The sequence below is a fragment of the Eleutherodactylus coqui genome, chromosome 1 (genome assembly GCF_035609145.1).
Source record: "Eleutherodactylus coqui strain aEleCoq1 chromosome 1, aEleCoq1.hap1, whole genome shotgun sequence".
NCBI classification, from domain to species: Eukaryota; Metazoa; Chordata; class Amphibia; order Anura; family Eleutherodactylidae; genus Eleutherodactylus; species Eleutherodactylus coqui.
This window is the reverse complement of record NC_089837.1, coordinates 371199083-371215541: the sequence shown is the minus strand read 5'-3', so window position 1 is coordinate 371215541 and position 16459 is coordinate 371199083.

The following is a 16459-nucleotide window of genomic DNA, read 5'->3' as shown; positions in this document are numbered from 1 at the left end:
TTCTAAGGTATAATGTAGAAGTGATGGTGTGAAAGGAGTCAGATTAGAGAATGTGGTAGGCCTGTCCAAAAAGTGATGCATTCTTAAGGCACATGTAAAACTGTTGGTGGATATTGGGAAGTTATTGGATTGTCTTGGGCAGTGAATTCCGTAAAACTGGTGCAGCACAGGAAAAGGCTTTGCTAAATATTACATACTTGGCTGATCAAGTTACTAAGCATCTCTTCACTCTGATTTATTGAGGGGAGTAATATTGTATGTGGTGATACCCTCTCTAGGATATTCTAATGCCATAAGAAGGACATATGATGAAGTCTTGTCTTAATGGGACAACCTCTGTAATAATAAACATTTCAATGGAGAAATGTTTTATTACTTTAAACTTAGGCTGCCATTTGGGGCTTTGTTTAGAGTCTTTGTCAGCAGCTTAACATACAGTGCTATACTTCCCATCAAAACAAAGAAAGCCACAATGGACCCCCACCAACCTTATTGTAAATGACCATTTACATGCAAAGATTATCGCTCAAAATTCGCTCAAAAGCCATCGTTTGAGTGATAATCATTGTGTGTAAATGCTCCCATCTTTCACTCTTCGGCTGAATGATGATTTTTAGGTGAGCATAAAATCCATAGTTCAGCAGGAGATAAGATAACACAGACAGCATGCTACATTAGCTGTCCATGGTGCTGTATTCTCCATGGAACCGCTAATTACATTGTATTCAGCAGAAAGCCCACAGCAGAACAAAGGAGCGGAATGCAGAGAACAGACCACCTGCTGTTCTCTGCATACAGTTCCCAGAGGCTCATTTACATGCCAATGAAGGTGATAAACTGCTAATGGACATTAGTGTCATTAGCAGTTTATGCAAAACAGTCGATCAGAACCTATCTTTTGAATGATTATCTTTGCGTGTCAATGGGCCTTAAGTCTATACAGATTGTTGGGTGCCATGGGGAACTTGAGATCCATCATACAATGGATCTGGCCAAGCATTGTGGCTTCCATTATGCCAAAAGTCATGACAGAGATGTGAACGGAGGCTTAAGGTGTTGTATTCAAGGAATTCGTTTACTAAGCGTTATAATAGAAGTATGGTTAATGAAGGTTAGAAACAAATCTAATACATACAGGTGTTAGCTTTCATGAATTCTAATAATGCTCAGATATGTTGTCTAAGTCATCTGACAGTTTCAGAAGTGCCTGTAGCTAAATATGATTTATTTTGTTGGCAGAATGAGCTTGCTTGTAATACATGTGCCTCCTGCTTATAAATCTACAAGCAAAGAACAAAACCTTATTTGACCCTTTGATAAATAAGATGGAGGAGAACATAGTTTCCCTTCTGCACAATGTTCTTTTATTATAAACACAGAGTAATAACAATTTAAAGCAGCAATTGTAGAATACATCCAACATTTTGTAACAAGATTAAAGGGTTTACTCACTAAAACTACAGCCGACAACTTCCCCGTGGTCTTCATGCCAAATGATGTCTTTTGGATCTATTTAAAAATGTTCATGTGCGGAGCATATTGTTGTGGTTTTTATACTGTCATTATTTACAAATGCCAAAAACATAAAGTATTCAACTCATAAGCATGACTGTATTCACCCTCGAAATGCACTGAGGCTTGCAATTGTGGAGAAAGGATGATGCGTGGTCGCAAAACAATCCTCCAAATACTTCGATAGGAAAAGAGGGACAACACCAATTGATAGAATGAGCAAATTTAGATGCCTTCGTATGTGAAAAACTGCATGTGACTTAACAGTGCTTCGATGATAACCATAACGTCTAATTCTAATAAACCACCAATGTACATAGTCTGAGTGTTAGGGAATGGAGAGGGGGGGGGGGGGGCAGGTGGTAGCGGGGGGGGGGGGGGGGGAGAGATCTCTCTCACTCTCTCCCCCGCTACCCACCACTATCCCCCGCCACCCCCGCTTGGACAAGAATGTAGTTAAGAGCAAGGCTTGCTCGAGTAACTGGCTTATCCGAGCGTGCTTGCTTATCTCTATTAGGGAACAGTTTAAAGTTTGGTATTATTTTTGGAAGTTGGGAAATATTGTTGACCAGACATGATGTTGATCTGAGATGCAGCTGTCAATCACATGGCAATCAGATGACAATACAGATCGTGGTGGAGGATAATCTCCAGATTCTGTCATCTTTTTAAAAGAAGAATATTTTCTTTACCCTATTTAGAAAGCAACCATGCTGTAGGGATAGGAAGATAGATAGGAAGGGGGGGGGGGGGGACAACTTGTTATTTGCATAGCGCCAACTTATTTCGCAGCGCTTTCAGGTAATTTTTTTTATTACCCCCAGGAAGGATGAAAGGCTGAGTCAATTGCACCAGGGCCCATAAGCTAGGGGGGCCCAAGGCTCCCCCTCACTAATAACATTGCTGAGCTTTGCACCAGAGGTATGTCAGTTTTTGTATCCTCTTTTACGCGTTATGTAACAAACAATGACATACAAGCTTTCCACAGACTGCACTTTACTATGTGGAAAAATCTGCAAATGACAGACATCATACTGCCTTCTTCCTGTAATTGCAAAAGGCCCCGATGCTGTCATCTGTTGGAAAATCCCTCTGTATATAATGTCTCCCCCACAGCCTGCTATATGTGCTATACCTGCTACAGGACTCAGAGGCATAGAATGCTTACATGGACAAATCTTTAAACTCCTAACTGTCTTCATTGCTGTGTGAGGAGCACAGGTCACAATTCAAACTGTGAAAGGGCTGCAGCCGGTGTCTATCCAGCATCTTATCATTCTGAGTCTTCTGTTTTCTCATGAAAATAGAATGCTTTGCTATCTGTAAACATTAACTGTATTATAACTAAGGGTAGCAGCATACATGGGGTGTGTGTTAATTTGTGGGGGAGTGGAGCAAGCCAAACTTTTGCACCCAGGCCCATGAATCTGTAGCTACACCCCTGTTTTAAGGTATTACTATGCTTGGCTATCTATCTGTCTGTCTATCTCTGCGCAGATTTTGAAATGGATTGTATCATTGTAATGCATGAAATCTGCAAAAAATACAGGTTTAGGCCTCATTCACACGAACGTATACGCATTCATACTGGCCGCATCGCGGCAGACAATTGCATCAATAAGGAATAGCTGTGATCGAGTCCCGAACTTAATTAGTATTTTATCATCCATTCACATGGGCATCAAAAATACTCTGCAGCGTGGAACTTCGTCAGTCGTCAGAAATCCTTGAAATAACTTTTAACCCTTTTCAATCCAATTTGTATCCTGGTTTTCCTAGGGGGCTTACTCTTTTTCTGCCGTTATACAATGGCTCTATATACTGGCTAAAGCCAGTACTGCATGAGGGGACACGTTGGAAAGGCTTCAACAACAGAGGGGCTGGCAATATTCAGTAAGAGAACCCCGACGGACGTCTTCCAACATTGGAGCTGTACAGCCTTAAATCATAATGTCTTAAGACGTCAGACAGGGGATTGGAAAGGGTTAATAGCTTAAATAGAAGCAGCTGTCTTCTTTTTCGAGAGCTGGACGCAGGTAAAACCCCCCCCCCCTTCTTTTTTTCAGCTCCCATAGGAGTTTATGGGAGCTTCCAGTGTTTTACATCAAAAGATAGGTGAAGACCTATTTTTTTGACTCAGCATGAAAAATCAGCGACCGAAAGCGGTCGCCGATTTCACATTTTGACAGTGCGATATTTCACATGCCCAAAAATCACTCATGTGAATGTATTGGAATCAAATGCTTCACATGGTCGTGATTTTCGGCTGACCTTTTATCGCTGCTAAACAGTTGCATAAAAATGCTCATGTGAATGAGGCCTTGGGGTGGCTTCAGATGAGCGTTAGTGCAAATACACTCGCCACAGTGCAGCGTATTTGCATATGAATGATGTCTAATGAGTCAGGTAATCAGGCTGTTGCACTCGTGTCAGCGCTTATTACTATACTTTTTGCGCGCACAGGGACAGTGCACGCGCACTGTAGTCTCCCTCCGTGGAATTGATTGCCATTTAAGGCCCAAATGATGTCCAGCTGTCTTGTTTTACTGTGTTTTGCGCAGTGGCACACCCTTCTTTGTGTGTAATTTCGCCCATTACTTCTATGGCAGTTTTGCTGTGCGAAACAAAGCTAAATACAGCAGGTACTATTTTTTTCACCCTCAAAATCTGAGTGCAAAAAATGCACTTATGAGAATGAACCTATTGAAATCAATGGATTCTATTCTCTTTGCTTTGCACACCCAGATTTTGCTGAAGACTGAACATATATGACCACCTGGAACAATTACTGAGGTGGAAACAGAATAGAAACAACAGGTGGCGCTATTCTTACATTAGTCCTGAAATATCTCGGGGTTAAAAACATTACTTTTTCAGTAATTTTAGATAGAAAACTGCATATAATTATGGGCTGGATTTCAACAATATATTTTTTTGACGATCCCTTTATTGCTTTCTTTATCAACTAATATTGACACACTAATGGGTAGTGCTGACATTTTGGAAATTACATAAACTGGGACAAGACTGTTCATGTTTTATAGAAATGCAAAAACCTAATAAGTATATTAAAAACTTACCTAACATGAAGAGTACTGCTACTTATTGGATTCTTAAAATGGAACAACCCAAAATGTGTCCAGTCTTGAACTATTTTGGCTCCATGCCATATATTTTTCATTAAATTTTAGCTCCTGGAAAAGTTAATAAATCTAAGCAATCTTTCTCTGAATTTGCTAAATATAGTCTCTCACTAAACATTGTAGCTTTTAATTATCCATTTATCTATTAATAACATCATGGGATCTGCTTTGTAGGAAAGTGGCTCTCCAACTGTATGATAGCATTATATAACTACGGCACAAGTACTTGTTCTTTACCATGTACGGATATAATGCTGCGCCTGTGATGATAAAGAATGGGCTGACATATAAACTTTGCACTTCCCGATAGCTATGGATATCATCCAGTTTCAGAGCTTTATTGTACACTGCATTCATCCACTTGGACAAGTAGCAACAAAGAGCCCAAATAGCCGTATTGTAAACGTGAAGAATGAAGATAAACACTGTGGTCTCTCACACATAGACCAGGAGGTTAAGTAATGGCATGTCTCTACAAGTCTTCATACAGGACAAACCCTACATCAGTGTATTGTAATATCTGCATGCTTGAAACAAAGTATTTCTTAAAGGAAGGAAACAAAAAACAATAGATAGATAGATAGATAGATAGGAGATAGATAGATAGATATTAGATAGATATGAGATACATAGATAGATAGATAGAAAACTTAACCTTCAAGTCTAAGGGGACTATATTACATATATTTTTTTTTTATCTGCTTTTTTACTTGATTGTAGAACGTTATATTTTGTTGTCTACACATGACTATGGGGCAGACATCTTTCCTCGGTTGCATTTACAGCATTATTGCATTTAGAAGATATGCTTTGCAGTGACCTCATGGGCCATGCACACAATGAACAGGAGGACTCATTGACTTGTATGGAAGACTGGATGGGGCCTGTGCAGAAGTCATTTTGCAGGGAGGAGGAGTAGATAGTCACAGCTTATACTTCTTGTGACTGGTGGATCCTGTGTTATCTACATATAGGCATTACCTTTTAGCGTAATCCTGATGTTAGTGAGATGACTTCTTCAAAGCTTTCTCTATAGATTAGGAAGCATCAGCCAGATCAGAAAGTGTCAGCTAGTGTGAAAAGTGCAGGATTTTAAAAAAATATATAGCTTGTTACTGAAAATGTAAACAGCAAATCTTAAAAGAAATATATTAAAAAAAGATAATGCTCTGGTCACACCTTCCCTTTAAGAGTATGGGAAACAATGAGATAAATTAACTCATTGAAAGTGATATACATCCATTGAATATTTGGAAATTACCATGGTATATTGACAGACACACTAATTTCAGCAGTCATAGCCATAGGTTGAATGGTTTTCAGAATTTTAAGAAAAATTTGCAGCACAAGACGAGAGATGTCTGATGAAGCTCATGCATATACATATATACACACTCCCTCACCCTCCTCCTTTCAGACACTGATTGACTGGTCCTTCTATGTTACTGCACACAGTCAGAGCAGCTTAGGGGACCTAATAGGTTCACTTTAAGACTCAAGAAATACCCTTGTCCTGTAAGGCTGGGTTCACACAGGGCGGAATTTTGCTGCGGCAAATCGGCCTGCGGCCGCTAACGACAGGATTAGCCGTCCATGTGGATGAGATTTGTTAAAAATCTCATCCACACTGGACGGCCAATCCGTCATGGCAAAGCCGGCACTGAGGCATGGATTCCCCGGCCGCAGTATGTCTATTTTTTCTTTTGCTGCAGCTGCGCTGCTCTCTATGGACGGGTTTTGAAGCTGCGCTTTCCCGGCAGAAATCTTGCGTTTTTTCGCTGCAGCAAAACCGCAAGATTTCTGGCGGGATTCTGCCCTGTGAGAATCCAGCCCAAAAATTAATCACTTAAGAGACCCAGGGATGCAACCGAGAGCTATGGACTAGCTGCGGCCACGATGAGAAGTTAAGTAGGGGAAACTGAACTTTTGCACCAGAGCCCATGAAGGTTTGCCTGCACCACTGAGCCAGGACTTAGAAATCCTGGTATGGATAATGTGGTAACTCCTCGGTGATGCAAGAAATGTATACAGTTCTGATGCTTCCCTGATGCAGTGAGATTGGTGCCCAAATAAAGACATGCCTTTACTTTGAAGCGCAGCGTCACACCATAGCCTCCTCCCAGAGGTGAAGATGCACCCAACAGGGCTTCCACTTTCCTTGTCTAGTTGTGAAAGTGACAAGTGCAGAATATGATGCCAGTTATGGAGAGGCTTTAAACCAGCTCAAGCTGAACAAACAATTCTATACTGAATGTACGATCAAGAATAATGCAACCATTTCATACAAGAGTATTATTTGGATATATTGCAAACAGTTTACTAATGTTCGAAAGGTATCATATCTACAAGATTACACGGTTTCTCTCTCTGAGAACAATCACACTAATGTTCAATTAATGCTAAAACGTGGTCCTTACCCTATTAATAGGGTGTCCTTAATATTCTGCATGCGAGATAGAATTATCACAGTCAATAAATGGTTTACCCTGGCCAGGGGCAGATAGCTCCACAGCAATTTACCCCTGGGCAAGCCACTGGTTGAAAATTTAGAGTCTTCTCTGCAGTAACTTAGTCTTGTACAGCTTCAGTTAACCAAATGACGTAATCTGTTTACTAAAATATGCAGTCACTGTTCCTTGAACAAATTATTAGCACAGTACCTTTGGGGAGGCTGTACAGTGATGCAATATAAATAATCTGCTTTACTAATAAGGAGTAGGGTGATGCTACCCACAAATATATACCAACAAAACTCGAATATTTGGATTGGTGGTCTCTCTCCCACTGATGGCTTAGCACTTGCGGTTGGTAACTGCAGCTGATGTTTACTTGGACGATCGGCAGACCTCCCTCTGGCTGTTGTGTTGCAACAGCTGGTGAGCATTGCTCCAGGAATCCAAGTTGTGCTCTATGTGCTACAAGAAATCCCAGTTCTTATGAAGGACTGAGGCAGCTCACTCCTCAAAAGACTCTCTGTAAAAACGTCGGAGTCACATCCTAGCCCGGGAACAGGGGCTGCAAAATTGTGCCAGGTATGATCTGGTATAGATTTCAGCTATAATTTATGTCAGTTTCTGGCATACGTTGTGCTAATATGATGAGCCACAGAAGGCCACAACCATCCTGCTAAGTGGTGAGAAAAAGTAGAAGTCGCACATTTTGGTGCAAATATTGTGTGCATCAAAATGTACCACTTATATTCTACACCCCACTAAACCAACATAATTTTGCTAATATCTCATATAAAACAAGTGGCAAATGTGTTAATCAGAAATACAAGTATCTTTATCTCTGACATGTTTCATATACAATAAGATAAAGTACACTGTGCTGCTGGGTAAACCAATTCAATATTACTGTCAAATATCTCCATTAATCACTGCTATCAGTGTAAAACATTAAGGGCTCATGTCCACGGGCAAAATGTGATTTAAAATCCGCAGCGGATCTCCCGCGCGCGGATCCGCACCCCATAGGGATGCATTGACCACCCGCGGGTAGATAAATACCCGCGGATCGTCAATAAAAGGCATTTTAAAAAAAATGGAGCATGAAAAAATCTGGACCATGCTCCATTTTCATGCGGGTCTCCCGCGGGGACGGCTCCCGCGGGCTTCTATTGAAGCCTATGGAAGCCGTCCGGATCCGCGGGAGACCTAAAATAGGAATTAAAAGCATTTACTCACCCGCAGCGGACCGCGAAGCTCTGCTCTTCCTCACGGCCGCATCTCCCTTGCTTCGGCTCGGCGGATGTGCCCGGCGCATGCGCGCGGCACGTCGACGACGTGCCGGCGACGTGCCGCCGGCGTCAGGAATTCATCCGCCGGCCGAAAATGAAGATCCGGCCGTGAGGAACAGCAGACCTTCCCCGCCCGCTACGGAAAGGTAAATGCTTTTAAATTTCTATTTTCAGCGCTCATGTCCGCGGGGCAGGAGGGACCCGCTGCAGATTCTACATGTAGAATCTGCAGCGGATCTGATTTTCCCCGTGGACATGAGGCCTAAAGAGAAAAGTATAATAGGAAGTACCCAAAACAAGGTTAAACTTCCTGTTTTCATTATTTTCTTTCCAGTAAACCATTTTACCTTGTAATCCCTCTGGCAAACCTTTCTGTTTGCTTTGAAACTGTGGTAACAGTGAAGGCAATGTGTTTTGCAGAATTTGATATTATACAATATACATGTAATTTATATACACTACCGTTCAAAAGTTTGGGGTCACATTGAAATGTCCTTATTTTTGAAGGAAAAGTACTGTACTTTTCAATAAAGATAACTTTAAACTAGTCCTAACTTTAAACAAATGCACTCTATACATTGCTAATGTGGTAAATGACTATTTTAGCTGCAAATGCCTGGTTTTTTGTGCAATATCTACAAAGGTGAATAGAGGCCCATTTCCAGCAACTATCACTCCAGTGTTTTAATGGTACAATGTGTTTGCTCATTGGCTCACAAGGCTAATTGATGATTAGAAAACCCTTGTGCAATCATGTTCACACATCTGAAAACAGTCTAGCTCGTTACAGAAGCTACAAAACTGACCTTCCTGTGAGCAGATTGAGTTTCTGGAGCATCACATTTGTGGGGTCAATTAAACGCTCAAAGTGGCCAGAAAAAGAGAACTTTCATCTGAAACTCGACAGTCTATTCTTGTTCTTAGAAATGAAGGCTATTCCATGCGAGAAATTGCTAAGAAATTGAAGATTTCCTACAACGGTGTGTACTACTCCCTTCAGAGGACAGCACAAACAGGCTCTAACCAGAGTAGAAAAAGAAGTGGGAGGCTGCGTTGCACAACTAAGCAAGAAGATAAGCACATTAGAGTCTCTAGTTTGAGAAACAGACGCCTCACAGGTACCCAACTGGCATCTTCATTAAATAGTACCCGCAAAACACCAGTGTCAACATCTACAGTGAAGAGGCGGCTGCGGGATTTTGGGCTTCAGGGCAGAGTGGCAAAGAAAAAGCCATATCTGAGACTGGCCAATAAAAGAAAAAGATTAAGATGGGCAAAAGAACACAGACATTGGACAGAGGAAGACTGGAAAAAAGTGTTGTGGACGGATGTGATCCAAACACCTCAAACTTGGATTCAAAGAAGAACGTTTGTGAGACGCAGAACAAATGAAAAGATGCTGGAAGAACGCCTGACACCATCTGTTAAGCATGGTGGAGGTAATGTGATGGTCTGGGGTTGCTTTGGTGCTGGTAAGGTGGGAGATTTGTACAGGGTAAAAGGGATTCTGAATAAGGAAGGCTATCACTCCATTTTGCAACGCCATGCCATACCCAGTGGACAGCGCTTGATTGGAACCAATTTCATCCTACAACAGGACAATGACCCTAAACACACCTCCAAATTGTGCAAGAACTATTTACAGCAGAAGCAGGCAGCTGGTATTCTATCGGTAATGGAGTGGCCAGCGCAGTCACCAGATCTGAACCCCATTGAGCTGTTGTGGGAGCAGCTTGACCGTATGGTACGCCAGAAGTGCCCATCCAACCAATCCAACTTGTGGGAGATGCTTCTAGAAGCGTGGGGTGCAATTTCTCAAGCTTACCTCAACAAATTAACAGCTAGAATGTCAAAGGTGTGCAATGCTGTAATTGCTGCAAAAGGAGGATTCTTTGACGAAAGCAAAGTTTGATGTAAAAACAATGTTATTTCAAATACAAATCATTATTTCTAACCTTGTCAATGTCTTGGCTCTATTTTCTATTCATTTCACAACGCATGGTGGTGAATAAGTGTGACTTTTCATGGAAAACACAAAATTGTTTGGGTGACCCCAAACTTTTGAACGGTAGTGTATATATATATATATATATATATATATATATTTTTTTTTTTTCTTATTGCATTATTTAATTTACATCAAGAATGGGAAGACTTGCATAATAACTTCAAAAGTTAGAAGCATAGCGTCTATGTTACGGATGCCCACTTTAAACAACCCGGCAAGGTTGTTAAACAACCCTGCCCCGGCTGGACTAACACATATCACCATGATAAAGAAAGCTTGCTTACTTGGACTTATGCTGCACTTTGGGGTTGCATTTCTAACTTCTATACAGGGAAGCTCCAAGCATGAAAGGGCTAGTGTCTCTAATAAAGTAGCCATTCAGCGTTTATCTACCAATGTTCAAGTCCATAAGGATGCCGATACAGCTTAGATAGCTGTCTACCAAATGCTTATTTCTCTTGCCCCGACTCCCTCCCATCCCCGTTCTTATCTCATCCCCTTTCCCCTCCCATTTGTTTCACATGTATGGCTGTCTTTCGAATCTGAATACTGGTACTGTACTAAAACTGATGTTTGAGTGTTCACTGTGAGTGTTTCTGTGGGGGCAAAATTAGATCAACTGCGGGTTTTAAACTGATCAAAAACATGACTGATTTAATTGCATGACAGCTACATTACAGGTATATCCCTTACCTTCCCATAAACACGTGCTCAATGAGGAATGAGAGACAACATTCTGCCAGACTGTTCTGATTGTGACTTTTCACCTCACATACCAAAAGATCAGACAGGTTGAAATCCAACATACCAGATCCTCATTAGGCAGACAGCACATTCATATTCATGGGAGCTTTGTAATGCTTTATTCTCTCTTTGTATCAAGTGAATTGAGCAACAGCAGTTTGGTAATCAGATTATTGACTTTCCTAACATGAAGGTGGTTTCACGCACAACTGCTTTGAGTATACTGAGAATGGTATGATGAAGGGGTGTGATCGAGGAAAAACATTCAGCAAAAAAGGATACAGTGGACATAACTCAAAGAAAGGGGTCAGGATAGGATGTCAATAATTATTCTGATGAACACAGCCAAGTAAACTACAGTCAATATAATGCTGTGCTCCAACAAACGTGTATGAATGCATAACTCACCATTCCTCACCATGGATGTGCTATAGCAACAGACAAACAGTTCAAGTGCCATTACTATCTAATAGAAACAGAAAGGCAAGACTCCAGTGGTCAAAAGAACACAAAAATTGGATCACTGAGCAGTAGAAAAACTTTGCCTGGTCTGATGAATCCAGATTTCTGTTGCACCATGTTGCTGTGAGAGTTCTCTATGGAAAAGAAAGGCCTTATGGGCCCCCTAAGGCTCCTGGGCCCGGGTGCAAACGCATCCCCTGAATCCCCTTTAGTTATGCCAGTGACCCTTCCTGTCAGCTGCTCAGAGTATGTTAGAACCTTCATATACACTCATTGTTAAAAAAAAATCAAGCACCTAGAAGGAGTTGTCAGAATCTAATGTAACTTTCTATGTATGATTGTTATATTGATATACTTAAAGGACAACAAAATCAGAGCAAAAGGACAATGTATTGAGGAAAATTGGTACCCTGTTGTACTGCCCCTAGCGTGAATACAAGATCTGATACGGGCAGGCATGGAGGCTCTATTACCCTGTTGGGCCATCTCTAGCTTGGATGTAAGATGTGATACAGGCAGGCATGGAGACATACAGGTTCCATATTGTATCCTACGGCATGTTGATCCACATTCGCTGTAACTGAGCTTCTGGATCGTGCAAACTCCTAGGCTGTCAAAGTTGGCATACCCAATGGTCCAATACATGTTTTATTAGTGATAAATCTGGCAACCTGGGCAGCCAGAGAAGTGTGACAATGCTGTGGATACATTCCTGTGACACCCTTGTGTGTGCGGCCGAACATTATCCTGCTGGGAAATATCTCTTGGAAGCCGCCATGGGAGGAACACATACGGCTGCAGGATGCCTTGAACATATTGCTGAGCTGTTATTGTCTCTCGTAGCACTACTAGGGGTGACCGGCTGTTGCCCCAAAGACCATCAGACCAGCAGTGAGGGCAGTGTCCCGCTCCACAGCAAAAGCAGGATTGAGTAGCTCACCCGTAGGTCTCCAGCCATGAACATGGCCATCGTCAGTGGACAAACCAAACCTGTATTCATCGTTGAAGGCAACCTTGGTTCCACCCCATAGCAGTCTATTTTTGTCGTTCGCAACACCACTGCAAATGGAGGTGACAGTGAGTGAGTGTCAAGTACCTGGAAATGTTTCTAATTGACACAGGAGCCTGTAACAATGCTGCCACTTGTCTCAGGATGGAGCCGCTAATGCTTGTTGATGATCCTCTCTACTGGTGGGCTGTTAAGAGCATTCTGAGGCCAATCTTCTTATGTGCATGTGCTCACATATCCACTGGTCCCAACACCTCCTAACATTATGGGCAAAATGGCCCAGGTGGCGGACAAGTTGTCGATACACCCATTTAGCTTCTTGCATTCCAAATGTGCAAAATTCTGCATTTAGGCATGTGAGGTGAGACCTTTTACAGTTTTTAATCAGGTCAGCTTTGGTTATTTTTAGAAATGTACTTTGGGGACTGCTGGGGTTAATATTTATAGGCATGAAGAATAACTTACTTTCTGAATAAATACTGAAACATTTCAATAATCTCAGGACTATGTGCAAATTACCAGATGTTCAGCAAGTAGATCTATTGAATAGCACAATATAAAACAAACAGTTTCCTTCAGAAATCCATATTAATATGAGCTGAAGAAGTGGCATTTCTCTTTTATAGAAACCAATGAAATATTAAATAAATGATGTGACACGCTATTGCATTCTCTTAGTTTTAAATCACATGCATGAGTTAAGGGAACAAAACGATTTCAGTAACGTTCAGCTACGAAAGGCGGAAATTCCACAAGATTGCAATTATAATCCAATTATCTTGTTTTCTTTGTACCAAAAACACAGAATAGGTTCTACAGTACGTATTTCACCAACTAGTAGGGAGCTGAAGATTTATGAAACAGCTATCAAGAATACTGGACAGTGCTGTAGATCATTTGATTAAAAAGAAACTGCATGAAACATAATTGACAGACATTTCAAGGGGGATATCCAGCTCCAGTTTTCAAAATGATATGTAAGTCACTGTTAATCAGTGGCTCAATCATCTGCTTTCTCAAAAAGATCTAGTATAGCTTGAGCAGTGGGCAGTGACTAACAGAATGGTATTTAACAAAGAGAAATGCAAAGTCCTACATCTGGGCAAGAAAAATGAAAAAAAGCACATACGGAATGGGAGGAATTAGGCTAAGCAACAGCACATGTGAAAAAGATTTGGGTATACTAACAGATCACAGACTGAACATGAGTCAACAATGTGATGCAGCAGCAAAAAAGGCAAACACAATCCTGGATATATTAAGAGAAGCATCGAGTCTGGATCACGTGAGGTAATTATCCCCCTCTACTCTTCCTTAGTAAAACCTTGTCTGGAATACTGTGTCCAGTTCTGGGCACCCCAATTTAAGAGAAGACATCGACAAACTGGAGCAAGTTCAGATAAAAGCTACCAGGAAGTTGAGCAGTCTGCAAACCATGTCCTATGAGAAACAGTTAAAAGATCTGAGAATGTTTGGCTTGCAATATAGAAGACTGAGAGGAGACCTAATAGTTGTCTACAAATATCTGAAGGGCTGTCACAGTGCAGAGGGATCAGCCCTATTCTCATTTGCACAAGGGAAGACTAGAAGCAATGCGATGAAACTGAAAGAGAGGAGACACAAATTAGATATTAGAAAAAACTTTCTGACAGAGAGTGTGATAAATGAGTGGAACAGGTTACCACGGGAGGTGGTAACTTCTCCTTCAATGGAAGTGTTCAAACAGAAGCTGGACAGACATCTGTCTGGGATGACTTAGTGAATCCTGCACTGAGCAGGGAGTTGGACCCGATGACCCTGGAGGTTCCTTCCAACTTTACTATTCCATGATTCTATGATCCTGCATGCTAAGAGTATGTTCACACACCGTGGAAATACTACAGGTTTTCCAAAGTCAAGTTTGCTGCAGGAAATCCACAGCATATTACAGTACAGGCAATATGGATGAGCTTTCAAGAAATACTGTGGAAGAAATCCAGCAATATCAGCAAACTCACCACCTGTAAACTTCTCTACAGCTTCATAAAAGATCATTTAAATGGAGGATTTGGTGATTGGGAAATTGCCCATGAGGTTGCATTGTGAGAATGCATAGCTGTAAGAAACACCATGAACAGTATAGTATGTCAATTTTATGGGACTAGAATGCTTAAGTAGAAATTGGCAGTCTGCCTTGGATTTCATGACCTTTAGTTAGTACTTCATGACCTTTCCTAGCAGGTACATGTGACCACAGTGTAATCTCAGCATATTATTGCATTATTGCTTTATATTTGCTCTCATGAAATAAACTTATTATCTATGTCACCAGAAAATGGGAACATTGAGCAATTGGGGGAAGTTACTAGGATTCACATTTTATATACCCATCTTAAACCTTGTAGTAAAATGTGTCAAATGTATTAGGAGGCACAAGACTCCTACTAAATTTGGCGCATGTTTACCTGTCCATGGCAGTCTCGATGCAGTCATGCCTTCCCACTAAGCCCTGCCCACTTTTTTCTATTGTATCAAGAACAGTGGAGAATTCACTTCCAGCATTTTATGAACAAGAGTGCTCCTTATTAATGTTACTCATGTGCAGTCCCTTCAAACCATCTAAAACATGGCCTATAGTAAAAAATAAATTTTTCTAAATCAATATGTACCATTAACATATAAATAAAGAGAACATTGTGGTATATAATTCTGTAAGAATTCTGCAATCATCAAGTTGTCTGTTTGGAGAATGTATAGACTGTTGGGAATAATTAAGGACTCCTCTCCCCATAATCCTGTCCTGTTATTGTCTTAAATGCAATTTATCACACTATGTCTCTGTCCTTTTATGTACATGTAGATGTGATTCTTTGGATCTGTCTTGTTAGAAGCCTGATAAAGCCGGATTCTTTTTTTTGTTAGCCATTTAAAAGTATCATATCTACAAGATTATTGTGTTCAACTATTTACTCTACTGGCTATTTGGCCCTTTTACAAGGGTCGAAGATTTCACAATTCTCGTTTGCCCAATGGATCGAGCTGGTGACGTCATCACCAGCTAGTTTGCGCTTGGATTTGCCCAATTAGGCTGCACGATTCTCATTGAGAGTTGTGCATACCTTATTCATTTATCGTTCAGTGTTTCACATTTCTATGTGAAACACTGAACGATCAGTGTTTAAACGGCACGACAAGTGCCCGAGCTGGCGCTGGTTTTTATGCCCGAAGCGGAATGACAAGAGACTGGGGTTATACCACTGGATAGGCGCATTGCCAATGTGGTTCCAATATACAAAAAAGGGTCCAAAAGAGAGCCTGGTAACTACAGGCCGGTAAGTATCAATTCAATAATTGGAGAAATATTCGAGGGGTTTCTGAGAGACGCCATCCAAGAATACCTCAAGGAAAACAGGGGCATAACTCCTCATCAGCATGGGTTCATGAGGGGTCGATCATGTCAGACCAATTTAATCAGCTTCTACGATGAAGTAAGTTCTAGGCTGGACCTGGGAGAGTCTATTGATCTTGTATATCTAGATTTCTCTAAAGCATTTGACACCTTGCCACATAATAGGCTGATATATAAAATGAGACAGCTCGGATTGGGTGAAAACAAGTGTATCTGGGTAAAGAATTGGCTCAGAGATAGAAAGCAGAGGGTGGTAATAAATGGTTCATACTCTGATTGGGCCACCATTGCTAGTGGGGTGCCACAGGGTTCAGTATTGGGCCCCATTCTGTTCAATATATTTATCAATGACCTGATAGAGGGGCTGCACAGTAAAATATCAATATTTGCAGATGACACAAAATTATACAAGACAATTAATACAACGGAGGACAATGTGCGGCTACAAACGGAC